Source organism: Myxocyprinus asiaticus, chromosome 21, assembly GCF_019703515.2.
Source record: "Myxocyprinus asiaticus isolate MX2 ecotype Aquarium Trade chromosome 21, UBuf_Myxa_2, whole genome shotgun sequence".
Classification (NCBI taxonomy): Eukaryota; Metazoa; Chordata; class Actinopteri; order Cypriniformes; family Catostomidae; genus Myxocyprinus; species Myxocyprinus asiaticus.
In genome coordinates this window covers 23,821,821-23,838,378 of record NC_059364.1, presented here as the reverse complement: position 1 = coordinate 23,838,378, position 16,558 = coordinate 23,821,821, and the positions used below count along the sequence as shown (strand labels likewise).

The window sequence follows — 16,558 nt, the reverse complement described above, 5'->3', positions numbered from 1 at the left end:
CGAAGGAATGAGTTTTACACTGAGGCCTGTACTCTGGAGCGGGATCGATTTGGAAGTGGAGGGTCCGTCATGGTCTGGGGCGGTGTGTCACAGCATCATCGGACTGAGCTTGTTGTCATTGCAGGCAATCTCAATGCTGTGTGTTACAGGGAAGACATCCTCCTCCCTCATGTGGTACCCTTCCTGCAGGCTCATCCTTACATGACCCTCCAGCATGACAATGCCACCAGCCATACTGTTCATTCTATGCATGATTTCCTGCAAGACAGGAATGTCAGTGTTCTGCCATGGCCAGCGAAGAGCCCGGATCTCAATCTCATTGAGCACATCTGGGACCTGTTGTATCGGAGGGTGAGGGCTAGGGCCATTCCCCCCAGAAATGTCCAGGAACTTGCAAGTGCCTTGGTGGAAGATTGGGGTAACATCTCACAGCAAGGACTGGCAAATCTGGTGCAGTCCATGAGGAGGAGATGCACTGCAGTACTTAATGCAGCTGGTGGCCACACCAGATACTGACTGTTACTTTTGATTTTGACCCCCACTTTGTTCAGGGACACATTATTCCATTTCTGTTAGTCACATGTCTGTGAAACTTGTTCAGTTTATGTCTTAGTTGTTGAACCTTTTTATGTTCATACAAATATTTACACATGTTAAGTTTGCTGAAAATAAAAGCAGTTGAAAATGAGAGGACGTTTCTTTTTTTGCTGAGTTTATATACAGTATCTGCACTTTTAACAAATAGTTGTACAAATTTAAGGTTCGTATAACTACACTGGTTTTGTAGTAATGCCCATATTAAATGTCAAGTACTTGATTATTATTAGCAATATATGCCAATATTCCCCATCTATGTAGTATATAACCTGCCATACATTTTTATGATATGTTCTTAATATTAAAAAAGATAGTAATAGCATATTGCATTGTCATATTAGTCTATATGAAAGAATAATTCAGTTGAGTAAATTTAATAAGAATCAAAATCTCTCAGCTGTGTTTCATCCAACAGATTGACAGAAGCATTGAGGAGGTGATAGAGGAGGAGGTAGTGTCGGAAGGAATCCAGCAGCAGGACAAGATTTTCAGCATTGTGCAGGAAAATGTTGAAAAGGCATTAAGAAAAATACAAGACCCCAAAGACTCCAAAACACAGACAATTTAAAATTGGGGATAAAGTGCTCCGTCTAAACATCAGGAGCCAACAGTGAAAGGGAGGGAAACTGGAACCTAATTGGATTGGACCCTACATTATTGTGGCAATTGACGAGAAAAGTGCTAACAGTTAATCCCAAAATCAACACTGACCACTAAAGCCATTCAAAGAGCAGCAGCCACATATTCCAGGCAAAATAAAATCCCTGCAGGCTTCTGCCCCAGTCCCCACACAAGCTTAAATTCCTGCACTAGCTCCAGCCCCAGCACCAGCACCAGCTCATGACTCAACACCAAAACCTGCTCCAGCTCCTGCTCCTGGCTCAGCTCCCACACCAACTCCTACTCCTGCCTCAGCACCAGCCCCAGTGCCAGCAACTGCCCCAGCACCAACACCAGCACCAGCACCCACTCCTGCCTCAGCACCAGGTCTAGTGCCACCTCCCGCCTCAGCACCAATACCAGCACCAGGTCCCACTCCTTCCTCAGCAACAGCTCCAGTGCCAGCTCCTGCCCCAGCACCAACACCAGCACCCACTCCTGCCTCAGCACCAGCTCCAGTGCTAGCTCTTGCCCCAGTACCAGCCCCAGCTTTGGCACCAGCACCAGCACCAGCACCAACTTTCTCAGCTCCTGGCTCAATAGCAGCTCCAGCTTCCAGCTGAGCAGCAGCTGTAGCTCCTACACCAGCAATGCTGCCAGCTCCTGCACTAGCTATGGCCTATGCTCCCACAACAGCTGCACACATTCACAAATGTGTGTTTCACATAATATCACTTCTTTAGAAATGTAGAGCATTTACTGCATTGTTTTGGCCCTACCAGGGGATACAGTAATTTCAGCATACCAGCTTTTGTGTAATAATCATTGTATGTTGTTTCATTTAGATGTTACAGATGCTTGGAGTGGGATGAAGGCTAATGTGCTGTAGTCAAGGATTGAACCATATAAAATGTTCTATTGGGACATTTTCCAAACAGTGCCTGGAATGGAGTTGGAGAGTGGGGTAAAATTATGTAGGCTTGATAGAAGCATAATTAAATAGAGAGGAAATTGCTGTATAAAAGATCACATGTTAAGAAAAAAAAATAACATTCAGGTGTATAAGACACTGTCACTAATACTTGTACATTTTAATTTACAGGTGATCAATGGTTACCTCTTCAATTTGGTCAAGAAATACAATGATGGCTTGGACAAAAAAGCATTACATATAGACACATTTGCAATGACTGCTGTGTGGAATGGGAAAAGACTGAGATTCAGGGTTAGTTTTTTTTTTCTTTTCTTTTTCTTTTTAAAGTCCATTGCAGTTTGTTGTTATTTTAAAAGAATGCCATATGTTTGAATAAAATGTGCTATTTCTTTTAGTGGGATCCCATCAATTACAACATTTTTGGTATGGCCAATGAAAACAATCACTGGTTTCTGGTTGTAAGTATTATATTATATTATTATTATTTTTACCCCATTCAGGCATGGCTACACTGTGACGAGAAGGAGGGCGGGGCCGGGCCACATGGCCGGCCCTGAATCGGGCTAATCAGCCAGGAGGGGAATAAAGATGAACCAAAGGCGCCAGTTCGAGAGAGAGACACACACGGCCACGCTGCATGTTTGTTTATGTTGGTTTTAAGTTAAGTTTGACATTAAAACGTTATTTTTACTGTTCAGCCAGTTCCCGCCTCCTCCTTGCCCATCCTTATACTGTTACAGTGGTGCCGAAACCCGGGAAGAAGGAGGGATGTGCTGTCGCGGAGTCTTCGCCGCTTCTGTCCGCCAAAGAAGCAGCCGCGGCCGTCTGCCTGGGGACGGAGGTGTCGCTGCTGGCCGCGAGAGCCGGAGGAGCCACGGCCATCTGCCGAAGAAGGGGAGGAGCGTCTCCGTCCGGGAGCCGGCGAACAAGTTTTTCTCTCTCTCTCTCTCTCTGTTACTCCGCCTCGCTCTTTCCCTCTTACCTTTCCCTCCCCTCATCTCTCCCAGGGCTCCAGAAAGGTGGGGAAGACCTGCCGGCAGGCACAGCCGGAAAGGAAACGCCCTCCCTCCAGGAAGGGAGGTGAGTGCGTCATGCCGGGGGTTTCTCCGACCGGTTGATGGAGGAATGTGACGAGGAGGAGGGCGGGGCCGGGCCGTGAAGACACACAGCTGGCCCTGAATTGGGCTAATCAGCCGGGAGGGGGATAAAGACGAGCCAGAGGAGCCAGTTCGAGAGAGAGAGAGACGTACGCAGCCGTGCTGCATGTTTGTTTATGTTGGTTTTAAGTTAAGTTTGACATTAAAACTTTATGTTTACTGTTCAGCCAGTTCCCACTTCCTCTTTTCCCATCCTTATACTGTTACATACACGTAACCAGAATTCTCCCGGACTGAATACGTTATAGCATAAACTTTTGATGTAAGCCACATGAACTTTTTGTGCAGTATCAGAGAGAGGAAAGATTGTATCTTTGAGAATGTATTCCAAAACTTGCATCACTTTAACAAGACACTGACAATACTGTACAATACAATGGCAATAATCATTTAATTATTTAATAATTTTAAAATATTTTGTATGATGAAGATGAAGGGAGGTTGAACAACTGGCTCACTGGTGCAATCAAAGCAACCTGGAGCTGAACACGCTCAAAACAGTGGAGATGATAGTGGACTTTAGGCGGAACACCGTTAGTGCACTGTTAGATCGGTTTCATGCTGAAGAAGTACATTTTTTACATAATGTTTTCTCCCATAAATGTAAACGAGTGTAAATGCCAACATCATCATATATGTCGAAAGGACTGAAGCCTGTCAACCAAAACATGAGCTCACTGATGTCATTAAATGAGTCTGCTTTTTATTCCAACCGTTACTCCTGATCGGAGGCTTCCATAAATATTTAGTTTATACATAGGTTTACGTCCTACCTAAGTTTAATGGTGCAACACTCACATATTTAGTAGTGCGTAAATTGTGACTTAGTGCCTATTTACGCCACAACTCAGGCTAAGTTATAACGTATGTATAGCTGGTGCAACCGGCCCCTGGGCACTACCATCTCACAGGACCTGAAATGGGAGACCCACACTGACTCCATTGTGAAAAAGTCCCAGCAGAGGTTGTACTTCCTTCGCCAGCTGAGGAAGTTCAACCTGCCATAGGCGCTGCTGATACAGTTCTACTCAGCAGTCATTGAGTCTGTCCTCTGCATTTCAGTAACTGGTTTGGTTCAGCTACGAAATCAGACATCAGAAGACTACAAAGGACAGTTCGGACTGGTGAGAGGATTATTGGTAGCCCCCTGCCCTCCCTTTAAGAAATGTACACTTCCAGAGTGAGTAAAAGTCTGGAAAAATCTCTCTGGACCCCACTCCCCCAGCCCACTACCTTTTTGAACTGTTGCCTTCTGGATGGCACTACAGAGCACTGAGCACCAGAACCATCAGGCACAGGAACAGTTTTTTTCCCTTAGGCTATTCATCTCATGAACAGTTAAAACTGCCCCATTGAGCAATAATTACATGCAATACACAGCTTAGTCTATTTATATTTATCCAACATACCCTACCTCTTCTGCCATACATTCCCTTACATCTGTATATAACAGATTTATATATATATATATATATATACAGTTGTGCTCAAAATTTTGTATACCCTTGGAGAATTGGTAATATATGTACCATTTTTAAAGAAAACATGAGTGAGGAGGCAAAACACATTTCTTTTATTTCTTATGGGATTCATATTCAACTGTAGGTTATAAGAGAATAGCACAATCATAAAACAAAACATGGCAACAAAGAAAAAATTTAAATGACCCCTGTTCAAAAGTCTGCATACCCTTGGTTCTTAATACTGTGTATTGCCCACTTTAGCATCAATGGCAGTCTTGTAATAGTTGTCTATGAGGCCCCAAATTCTTGCAGATGGTATAGCTGCCCATTCGCCTCCAGGTCATGCAAAGTCATTGGTCGTCTTGCATGAACCGCACGTTTGAGATCTCCCCAGAGTGGCTCGATGATATTAAGGTCAGGAGACTGTGATGACCACTCCAGAACCTTCACCTTTTTCTGCTGTAACCACTGGAGGGTCAACTTGGCCTTGTGCTTAGGGTCATTGTCATGCTGGAAAGTCCAAGAGCGTCCCATGTGCAGCTTTCGTGCAGAAGAATGCAAATTGTCTGCCAGTGATTTCTGATAACATGCTGCATTCATCTTGCCATAAATTTTCACAAGATTCCCCGTGCCTTTAGAGCTCACACAGCCCCAAAACATCAGTGAACCACCACCATGCTTCACAGTGGGGATGGTATTCTTTTCACTATAGGCCTTGTTGACCCCTCTCCAAACATAGCGCTTATGGTTGTGATCATAAAGCTCTATTTTGGTCTCGTCACTCCAAATTACAGTGTGCCAGAAGCTGTGAGGCGTGTCAAGGTGTTGTCGGGCATATTGTAACCGGGCTTTTTTGTGGCATTGGCACAGTAAAGGCTTCTTTCTGGCAACTCGACCATGCAGCTCATTTTTGTTCAAGTATCGTCGTATTGTGCTCCTTGAAACAACCACACCGTCTTTTTCCAGAGCAGCCTGTATTTCTCCTGAGGTTACCTGTGGGTTTTTCTTTGTATCCTGAACAATTCTTCTGGCAGTTGTGGCTGAAATCTTTCTTGGTCTACCTGACCTTGGCTTGGTATCAAGAGATCCCCGAATTTTCCACTTCTTAATAAGTGATTGAACAGTACTGACTGGCATTTTCAAGGCTTGGATTTCTTTTTATCTCCTTTTCCATTTTATAAAGTTCTATTACCTTGTTACGCAGGTCTTTTGTCAGTTCTTTTCTGCTCCCCATGGCTCAGTATCTAGCCTGCTTAGTGCATCCACGTGAGAGCTAACAAACTCATTGACTATTTATACACAGACACTAATTGCAATTTAAAAAGCCACAGGTGTGGGAAATCATTATGATTTAAAAAGGAGCCAAACAACTATGTGATAATCAATGGCTTCATATGATCACTATTGCTATGATCACTACAATATATATATATATATATATTAGTCTTATTGTGTATTTCTATATATACTTATATTTATATTAAATTACATATATTCTTTTTTATTATTATTATCTCTGTCTTGTTGTATTATCTGTGCACTGGAAGCTTCTGTCACCAAGACAAATTCCTTGAATATGTAAGCATACTTGGCAATAAAGCTAATTCTGATTCTGATTCTGATGTGGTGGCTAGTATAAGATGTATTCATTCTTCACAATTTATGCAATGTATCCATCAGAAAAAATAGCTTTACTGCTAGATCCACTTGAAGAAACAAACATGAAGATGAAAAAATTTGAAAAAAACACATGGTAGGAAGTTGAGTATGGCCTGTATCAGCTTACTCATTGAAAATGTACAACTTTCTCATCATAAGAACGTGTCTGTTTTTGTTCAGATACCCCTCATTGACTAATCAAAGTGTGAGCACTGAACACTACACACACTAATTCACACATTCTATCACATCCTGTTTTAATGGACATTTTGCAGAATAAGTCAAAGAGGGAACTGGATGGGAAGTGTATTGTGTATTTATAAATAAGTACAATATAAAGAAGGCTTCCTGTGACGACAGTAGTGGTGTTTGTGTATGTTAATTCACATGTAAATACTATAGCCTAATGTCACGGTCCTGTCACCTTGTCAGGATGGGTCTCTGTCTGACAGGACCATGGCATTGTCGTCTCTCTCATGTACATTCTTTGTGTGAGCGCACGGGTCCGGTGGTTGGTTATCGCCATGCGCGAGTTACCGCCATGCGCTCTCTGGAGATGTCACGGTCCTGTCACCTTGTATGGTTGGGTTTTGTCTGACAAGGACCTTGGCATCATCATTTCCTGTTTGTTTTGTTCCAAGTGTGTCAACGTTTTTCCCCTCATGTGTTTCAGGTGCCGCTGGCACGTGATATCAGCGTTTCCATGGGAACCCTGACTGTTTCCATGTGAAACGCTGATCATGCCAACTTTCAGCTGCCAGCGGCACCTGCCCCTTGTTTGTTCATGCCTTTATTAATCCACTCGTGTGTCATGTCCAACGCTGGATTGTTAAATGTAGATATGTTGAATGTTTAAGGTTGCTCAGTGTTGCCTGCATTTTTGAGCATTGTTGTTTGATGTTGAGTACTTGTCTGAGAGTGAGTTCTGTCTAGTTGGTCCTGTCTTGTGTATCTGTTGGTTGCCCGCGTGTCGGTGTGTGGTTGTTTTGCTGTGTGTCAGCTTGGCCTTCCTCGGAGGACACCTCGTCTCTGCCCGGGTGTCGGGAGTAAGATCGTCCACTTCAGCTGGGCTATGTTCTGCATCTCACTAGCTTCAACAGAGAATTCCACGAATCTGTTCCTGACTTCCACAACACACAAATTCATCCTACGAACACACTCTTCATGGATTGCCTCCGAGTGCAGCCACAGCACACACGCTTCTGTTATCTCTCCCCGCTGCTGCAGCCGGTGCCGGGATCCACAACATCCAGTGACTGTTCACTCTGCTGTCAATAAATTCTATAAACGCTCATCTGCTCTTGGGTCTGTTTGTTTCTCACTATCGCTCGTTACACTATAATTCTTCTGCAAGTTAATGTTTGAGCTTCTAGATATATTAATCTTTCAAGTACTAAAAATGTATTGTGCCCCTTAGAGCACTGATGAGGAAGAAAGGAGTCAATGTTTCACGATGGAGATGTGAAACAATGCCTTATCCTCATCAGCCAGACTCTTCTTCATGTGGTGCCTTTGCAATAAAGGTGTGTAAATCACAACACCTAGCTGTGAACATTAATGTACATTACAAATTCTTAATCTAAAGTAATTAATGAAATAATAATGTCTAGACTGCAATTTTATGTATTAGAAGTAACACATTTTATATTCAGTTTGCAGAGAAAATCTTGTGTCAGGAACCTGTCACATTTCCTGCAGCAGTGACCAACATGATCGAATTAAGATGGGAGATAGCCACCACACTTCTCAGAGAGTCAGGTAAAACTACTGACTAGTGGCATACCTTACAAAATGTGAAGAACTTGCTTGTAAAAGCATGGCAATCAGTCATGGAAATATAACAAATAAAGGTTGTCTGCAGGCTTGGCTGTAAATATGAAGAGCTTATCATAAAAAATATATTTCCTTTTGAAATGATTGATTTGGTTCCACAGATGACCTAACCAACCTCTGTCACCATTGCGGGGAGGCAAATATGGAGGAGGAATCTCATGAAGACCTGAACTGTGTATATACTGTCAAAGCCCCACACCTAACATTTGTTATTTCCATTTATGTAATTTGTTTATTGTTTGTTTAATTTTGGCACTCTTGCTTACAGATTTCATGTGATACCTGCCAAAAGTGGTTCCACCTTGTATGTGTGGTGAAACCTGCAGTGGAAGAGCCATTCATGTATGCAGCATGCTCCAGTTAGGAAGACAGGAAAAGGGGGTCACTTTCATTATTAATTTATTAGTATTTGTTGATATTGTAGCTAGTTCCCTTACGTTTTGTGTGTGTGTGTGTGTGTGTGTGTGTGTGTGCTTTTTCTCTTGCAGCAGATTTTTGTAATACAGTTAATATTTTTGTTATTTATTATTGATATTACTGGTATTTTTATTTTTTCATAACTTTATAACTTAATATTTAGTTATTGTATTTATTTGTTTATATGCTATTTATTTAGTTTATTGTTGTTGTGGCTATTGTGGTTGTTATTCTTATTTCTATTAGCAATGTAGCTGTAGCAGTAGTAGTGTTATTGTTGTTATCATAAATAATATATGTTCTGAGTTTTGCTACTATAATGGTTATTTATACAGTTGCAATCGAAATTATTCAACCCCCATAGACTGTAAGGATTTACAAAGGTAAGCTTTTCTGATGACCCAGAATTTTTAAACTTTACATCTATATCAGTTGAGTGACACATTCAAAGTCACAGTGTGAATATATAACCGAATATTTCTAAATAGCAGGATTTTATTTTAAAGTACAGCCATGTCATAATTATTCAACCCCTATTGCATGTAGCTGTACTCTTAAATATGTAAGGCTACACAAGTAATTGTTTTAAAACAAAATTAAGTCATCAATCTGCAATGGCACTTAATTAAGTTTTAAAATTTAAGTTTAGCATTGTAAGCAAAAATGTATTTCTATGCAAAAAATGCAATTAAACATTAGCTGTCTCAAAAGCTAATAGAGGAGATTATTTCATAACACAAGAAAGGTCATGGCTAAAGTACATTTCCAAGGCACTTCAATTTCCAATAGACAAAGTTGGCAGCACCATTCATACATTTTTTAAATATGGTACAACAGCAACCTTCTTGGGGTGTGGAAGAAAGCAAAACTTCACCAAGGGAAATATTGACTCCAGTTGACTGAATATTCAAGAAGTAATTAGGAAAGACCTGTGGAGTCCTGGAAGAAGGTTTTATAGACGTATGACACTAAACTGAAAATGAGTTTTAGACCTATGTGTGGAGTAAGATGACAAGGTGATGACAAGAATGACACCATCCCCACAGTCAAGCATGCAGGTGGGTCAGTCCTGTTATGGGGGTGTTTTGCGGCTGCAGGAAACGGCTATCCTGACTATGTGACTGACACCATGGATTCTTTCAGGTATCAGGCCATTTTGGCATGAAAAATGTTATGCCTGATCACTGGAATTTCCAGCAAGACAATAACACCAAGGATACATCCAAGTTGTCCAAAATCTGGTTCAGGGATAGGTCGTGGAATGTCCTTAAATGGCCCTTTCAGTCCATCATTAAAATCCCATTGCAAACCTTTGTTGGGATTTCAAGGAAGAAGTGGCAGCACAGAAACCAAAGAATGTCAATGAGCTGGAAGCTTTTGCTCATGAGAAATGTGTAAAAATTCTAATAGAGAGGTGTCCGAATATTTTAGTTTACTTCCATGTTGTTTCTTCATCAAATAGCAATGTAAAATGTTAATCAAGTCAATCACTGAAACAACAGCGCCACCTTGAGAAACAAATAGCATGTATAATATGTTTGTGTACACGCATATGGAAAACGGATGATTAGCCATTGTTTATAATTCATGGTTGCACAAAAAATCAATGTGATATAGTATTTATTTGTATGAATATAGTACTCATTTCTCTTTTAATAAATAAATAAATAGATATCCTGTGAAGGTAACTTCTATAGATATGAAATAATAATTAAAATATAGTTTCTGGAAGTAAAAAAAAAAAACACTATATCTCAGGTCATACACTTTTGGTACTCAAGCCATTTTAATTGTTTTTGTTTTTACTCTATTTATAAGAGAGAGATTTAGGAATACTGAAGAGGTGTTGGCACAACTCCAAAAAATGAATGCGGTCCCGATGAATGAGGTAAAGACAGGAAATAGGGGTTAGTGGGTTTTTTTTATCTTTCCGCTGATGAAACATTGAAAAAAGTAATTTCAAAGAAATTTCAGTAGACCAAAAACTTCAGATAACATGAGTTGTGGGAAAATCAGATGTGATCTATGAGCTTTTTGATAGGTTTTGAATGGTATCATTCCCATCAAAAATCAAAGATGGCGCTGGTTGACAAGTTGCTGGTCAACCAGGCTGGTCAGTTGGCTGGTTTTTGAGGGGTCATGGTATGGCACTATTTAGCTGATCAGGCTGGGAGACAAGTTTAAACCAGCTAAGACTAGCCAACCAGCTTAGTCTGGTTTTTAGCTTTTTTTTTTTTTTCAGCAGTTAATAAATTAATCTACAATGTTTTGTACACATATTTATTTGCAAATACAGGCATTTGCTGCATCACCCCATAAGCTTTCAGGGCGTAACGTTGGTGTCTGGAGTGGAAGAGGAAGAGAGGAGATGCAGGAGTGGAATCTTTAAATCCTTTAATTACAATCACTGGAGTGGAAACAAACAATAAATCTTAACATCAAAACTTAACTTAACACTTCAAGGACTGACAAACGATGAACAAAACTAGAAGGTATTTATACACAGGTAAACTAATGAGGGAATGGAAGGCAGATGGTGATTAGGGCAGTGAACTATGGGAGATGCAGGGGAAAACTTCAAAATAAGAGTCCTTGAAGAAAAAGAGGGAGACAGACTGTGACACAGGGATACAAGATTATTGAAGTATTTTGTTATTATATTCCAAGGTACAAATGATATTATTTCTATAGTCTGTGTGGAAATTATAAGACAATAATGGTCATAAATTCTAAATAAATTATTTTGGAGGCATGAAACTTTTAGATATAACAAACAGATAAATTAATATGACTTGCTCTAGTTGTGTATTTATTTCATTGTTTGCAGCACCTCATAATTATCATTTTTTTAATTAAAAAAAGAAGACAAAACTGGTGAACGTTTGAACTTATATCAATCATTGAGCATGAATGCCTGTACATAAAGAAAAGACACAGGGTGGGTTTGAAAAATTAGTAATCATGACTCATACAGTTAAAAGGGACTAAAAGGATTCCAGAAGAGAAGAATCAGAGATGAAATTGGTGGTACAGTTTAACTATGTATAAAGTCAGGAAGAAGATGGTGATGAATTGAATGAATCACAATGAATTACAGTGAATCATTATAGTCAGGCGAGTCAGTGAGCAATTTTTTTGCGCAGAAAAAAAAATCCTTGCATAAAAGTTGTGGATGCAAAGAACCATAGGAAATGTTTCTCTCTTGTTATGGCTTTTCTCTGAGATTAAAAGTATAGTTGTAAACTTATCATACTCTCTCACAGTATTTTTTGTAGTGATTTGTATGGGGTCTAATACATCAGTCAGAAAAAAGAGAGCTGCATTAGGGGTGGAGTTAAAGCTTGTGTGAGTCATGTGCATTCTGTATAAACAGGTTGTGGTCAGAGGGAAGAATGTATCAATAGAAAAAATAGGCATATGGATCTCAAGAGAGGCAACACCCTTTTATTCCCTTGGGAAAGGCTTGTACACACATGGATGCCAATTGGAACATCTGTATTGTTTTATGATTCAAATGCCTTTAGAGATAGTGATTCATAATAAGTAGCCTAATATACAGTAAATTACCATAGTATAGCATCAAATCAAATCAGTGTCTGGCAAAAATCACCCCATGATTGTATGTGATTGCCCTATAATAAAGATGATATGCATGAATACTTGCATTCAGAGCTATGGATTGTACTGTTTGAATGGGGATTACTTAAGGTCTTACTGGTAATAAAGACCAAAAATATCCTAATTTGACCCCAGTTCATACAAAAATGTTCAGTTTATAATTTGTTCCACACATTCAGTAAAAAGCTAAATGAATTACTTTAGTCATGTTTCAAAGTTTCATTAAAGGCAAATGTTTGTTTGTTTGTTTGTTTGTTTGTTTGTTTGTTTTGTAGCCAATACAACGAAAGTGTATTTTTGGCAAGTAAATAGTACCAAATATTCTGAAAAGTATATAAGGATGTAGAGCAGACTGGTTTTCTTTCAGAACCAGATTTCACTTTGGACATCAAGTGTCAACCTAAAACAGTACCATGTTGTTCAAGAGTAAACCATAATGTTCATAAAACTAAACATGAAGTGTTTTAAAATGACAATGAACTGCATAGGCCCAACAATATACAAATTTATTAACATAAGCATAAGATGAATAGGAAAATGAACAATTTTGTAAGTGCATAAACAACAGCAGACATGTGATTTACCAGACTAACACATGGAACAAACACTGGGTCAAATAGAAATATTGCAGTATTAGCCATATAAGCCATGTTGTATTTTTTTCTCTACCCTTTTAAAAGTGGATCATATAAACATGTGAACGATTATATGGTCAACTACATTTTATTAATTGCATTTGACATTGTTTTTCGAGGGAGCCTGGATAGCTCAGCGAATATTGACTCTGACTACCACCCCTGGAGTCATGATTTCGAATCCAGGGTGTGCTGAGTGACTCCAGCCAGGTCTCCTAAGCAACCAAAATATCCTGGATGCTAGGGAGGGTAGAGTCACATAGGGTAACCTCCTCGTGGTCATGATTAGTGGTTCTCGCTCTCAATGGGGCACGTGGTAAGTTGTGCATGGATCACGGAGAGTAGCATGAGTCTCCACATGCTGCAAGTCTCCGCTGTGTCACGCACAATGAGCCATGTGATAAGATGCGCAGAATGACTATCCCAGAAGCGGAGGCAACTGAGACTTGTTCTCCACCACCCAGATTGAGGTGAGTAACCGTGCCACTACGAAGACCTACTAAGTAGTGGGCATTGGGCATTCCAAATTGGGGAGAAAAGGGGATAAAAATAAATTTGTTTTATAAAACATTGTTTTTCTATCTGTGACCATATCAGAACAAACCTGCAACCCATTTTGGTGTTGCAACCCACCAATTTAGAACCACTGATGTCTGCTGTGTGTTTAAATGAGAGACAGAGCTATATTTGAAATATTTGAAACCTGCCAAATGTTGGGGCTAGATTACAATCTTCTTCACCTATTGTTTTATTTATTTATTTAATTTGAGAAAATCATTTACAGACTCTCAAATATATCAAGGACCAAAATTACAACAAAAACAGGTGAGTTTACAGCAAGACTTTGTAGAGTTTGATTTGATGCCCAGCCAATAGATGTGGAAAGTGCTTTCTCCTCCCTTTTAAAAGTTTATCATTTTGCTATTCTGTTTGTTAATTGTGCACAGTTACATGGAACATATAGAACATATCTGCACCCTACCAAACGTTGGGGATGGATCATTATCTTCATTGCCTAATTTCTGTGAAAATCATTTTATAGATTCTCAAATAGACTTTCAAATTAAAAAAGGACCAAAATGATTTATATTTTAGAAAAAACTGCTTGAACAATATATATTTCCTGTCCTGTTTACATAGATTAATCCTACTTTCTTAGATTTTATGTGTGTTGCTTCTTCTAGGTGAATTTACTGACGCACCACTAAACCATCCAGCCACACCTGTCCTCATCTGAACATGTCCAAAAGATTAATTGTGCAGGATCATAAAGGGTAAAATTGTGATTCCCGAGGGTATTGTCTTCTTCAAATGTCTGTCTGTATACCTGCCAAAAGACAGGGGAGTGGCTCAGTTTAAAATCCAACCCAGGAGTCCTGTGGAGGCTTGTTTGTAAAATCGGAAAGAAAAGTCAGGTGTCGACATTCGTACTGCACAGGTGAAGGTCACAGACAACTCTTAAGTGGACTTACTTTATTCTCTTCTCCGGGATCAAAGGTAAAGCATTTTGGATAATTTTACTTTCACACTTGCTTGAAATATTTTTCTCTTCTTTTTTTAATCCCATAACAGAGGGAAGATAAAGAATTGCAGATGCATTACAGCTGTGTTTCAGTTAAGCCATGTAATGCATCTCAAGAAACTTTTTCATCCACCTGTTGCTCCCCTGAAATACTTGTTTAAAATGTGATTTGCAGGGGTACACCTGACTTGGTGTTGATAATACTTACGATATCAGATCTTGGGATAACATGCATTGGTTTCTTTCAATAATTAGAAGATTTAACTTAAAGTTTAATGTTTTTATGTTTTTTATTTTTTTCTAAAAATCATAGTAGATGTGGGAAGAAATTGGAATTAAGATTTCACACACACAAATTGAGTCTAATCCAGGGCTGAAAAGGATTTGGCATGGACAATCACCAATAATAGTGCTGTTTGTGCATAGGATGCCATCCATTGAGTTTAGCTTTTTCATTTATTGTGGTTTGAGGGAAAACAGTAGCTGACCTTGCATTTGAAATTCGAAGATGAGATGAAGAGGAGGGTGTGGTAGTTATGAATTGCTTCACTCTCTACAGTGTAAATATGAGACTCTGTAATTGTACTTGTCTAGTCTTTTGTTGGAGCAAATAATTACCCCTTTGGCATTATTTTTCATTTATTATTATGTGCGCAATTATTAATAGATTTTGGATATGATCTGGAATAGTCTTCCGTTCTATAACATGCTTGCCTTGAAATATGAGTCTTCCAGCGCAGAGAAAAATCCTTTTGTTTATTGGTGTGCACAGACGGTTTACATTTCTTGTTAAAACTTGTTGCTGTCAGGGACATGCAGACATACAGTAAAACACTTCTGTATCTGCTCTCCAGCTTTTGGTGAGGATATAAATCATCATGTAAACACAAATGATCATTTCACACAGTCTGAAAGGAATAAATCATGAAATAATTTATTCCATAAGTTAACATTTAAGGTTGTGTGTACAGTAGCTATTATGTATTTGAACTCTTCTGAATGCCGTACTGTGCCAAAATTCAACTGTTACACACAAAAATCTTGAAAGCTCTTTTGGTATAGAGTCAGAACTTTGACTGAACAGATTCTCATAAGCTTAAAAACTTTTTAAATTAAATAATTATGCTTAAATGCTTGAAAGTTGTTTTGTAGAAAATATTAGTTAGACTGGAATGTGAAGAAAAAGCAGATAAAATGTGCCCAGCATTAATTGGAATTGCTTCAAAATGCATTTAAAAAAGCATACCTCATGAAGTTAGTTAAGAGAATGAGAGTATACATATTTCAATTCTAGACAAAGGGTGGCTACTTTAAAGACATTAAAGGAATAGTTCACCCAAAAATGAAAATTCTCTCATCATTTACTCACCCTCACGCCATCCCAGATGTGTATGACTTTCTTTCTTCTGCAGAACATAAACACACAAATCTCTGCAGGTCCATATAATGCAAGTGAATGGTGACCAGAACTTTGAAGGTCAAAAAAACAAAAAAGGCAGTATAACAGTGATCATATGACTCCGCTGATTTAATCCATGTCTTCATAAGCAAACTATTCGATTTTGGGTGAGAACAGACCAAAATATAAATCTCTAGGTACGATCATGATTTCAAGCTCGATTACACTTCCTAGTGCAGGACACACTCGCAGAGCGCTAGATGGCACTAGGAAGTGTAATCGAGCTTGAAATCATGATTGTCATGGAGACTGCAATGACAGGATGTACAGTGAAAAAGGAGTTATATTTTGGTTTGCTGTCACCCAAAACCGATTGAATCGCTTTAGAAGACGGATTAGACCACTGGAGTCTTGTGGTTTGCTTTTATGCTGCCTTTATGTGTTTTTTGGAGCTTCAAAGTTTTGGTCATCATTTACTTGCATAGCATGGACCTACAGAGCTGAGATTTTCTTCTAAAAATCTTTGTGTTCTGCAGAAGAAGCAAAGTCATACACATCTGGGATGGCATGAGGGTGAGGAAATGATAAGAGAAATTTCATTTTGAGGTGAACTATTCTTATAAAACACAAGATAGTTTTGATTTATTTGAATATTTTTGATCAAAACTACCATTTGTGTTATTTCATAGTTTTGATGACTTTACTATTATTCTAAAAGGTGGAA

General features: G+C 39.1%; 1 protein-coding gene across 3 annotated transcripts in view; it reads left to right on the top strand.

Moving 5' to 3' along the window:
• The first annotated feature begins 14,271 nt into the window (after nt 1-14,271).
• LOC127411888 (collagen alpha-1(XVII) chain-like) overlaps nt 14,272-16,558 on the top strand; it is a 30,204-nt gene continuing 27,917 nt past the window's right edge. For all 3 annotated transcript variants that reach the window (XM_051647743.1, XM_051647744.1, XM_051647742.1), the window contains exon 1: nt 14,272-14,410. The gene's annotated coding sequence lies outside the window, so the exon portion shown is untranslated. The remainder of the gene's footprint in view (nt 14,411-16,558) is intronic.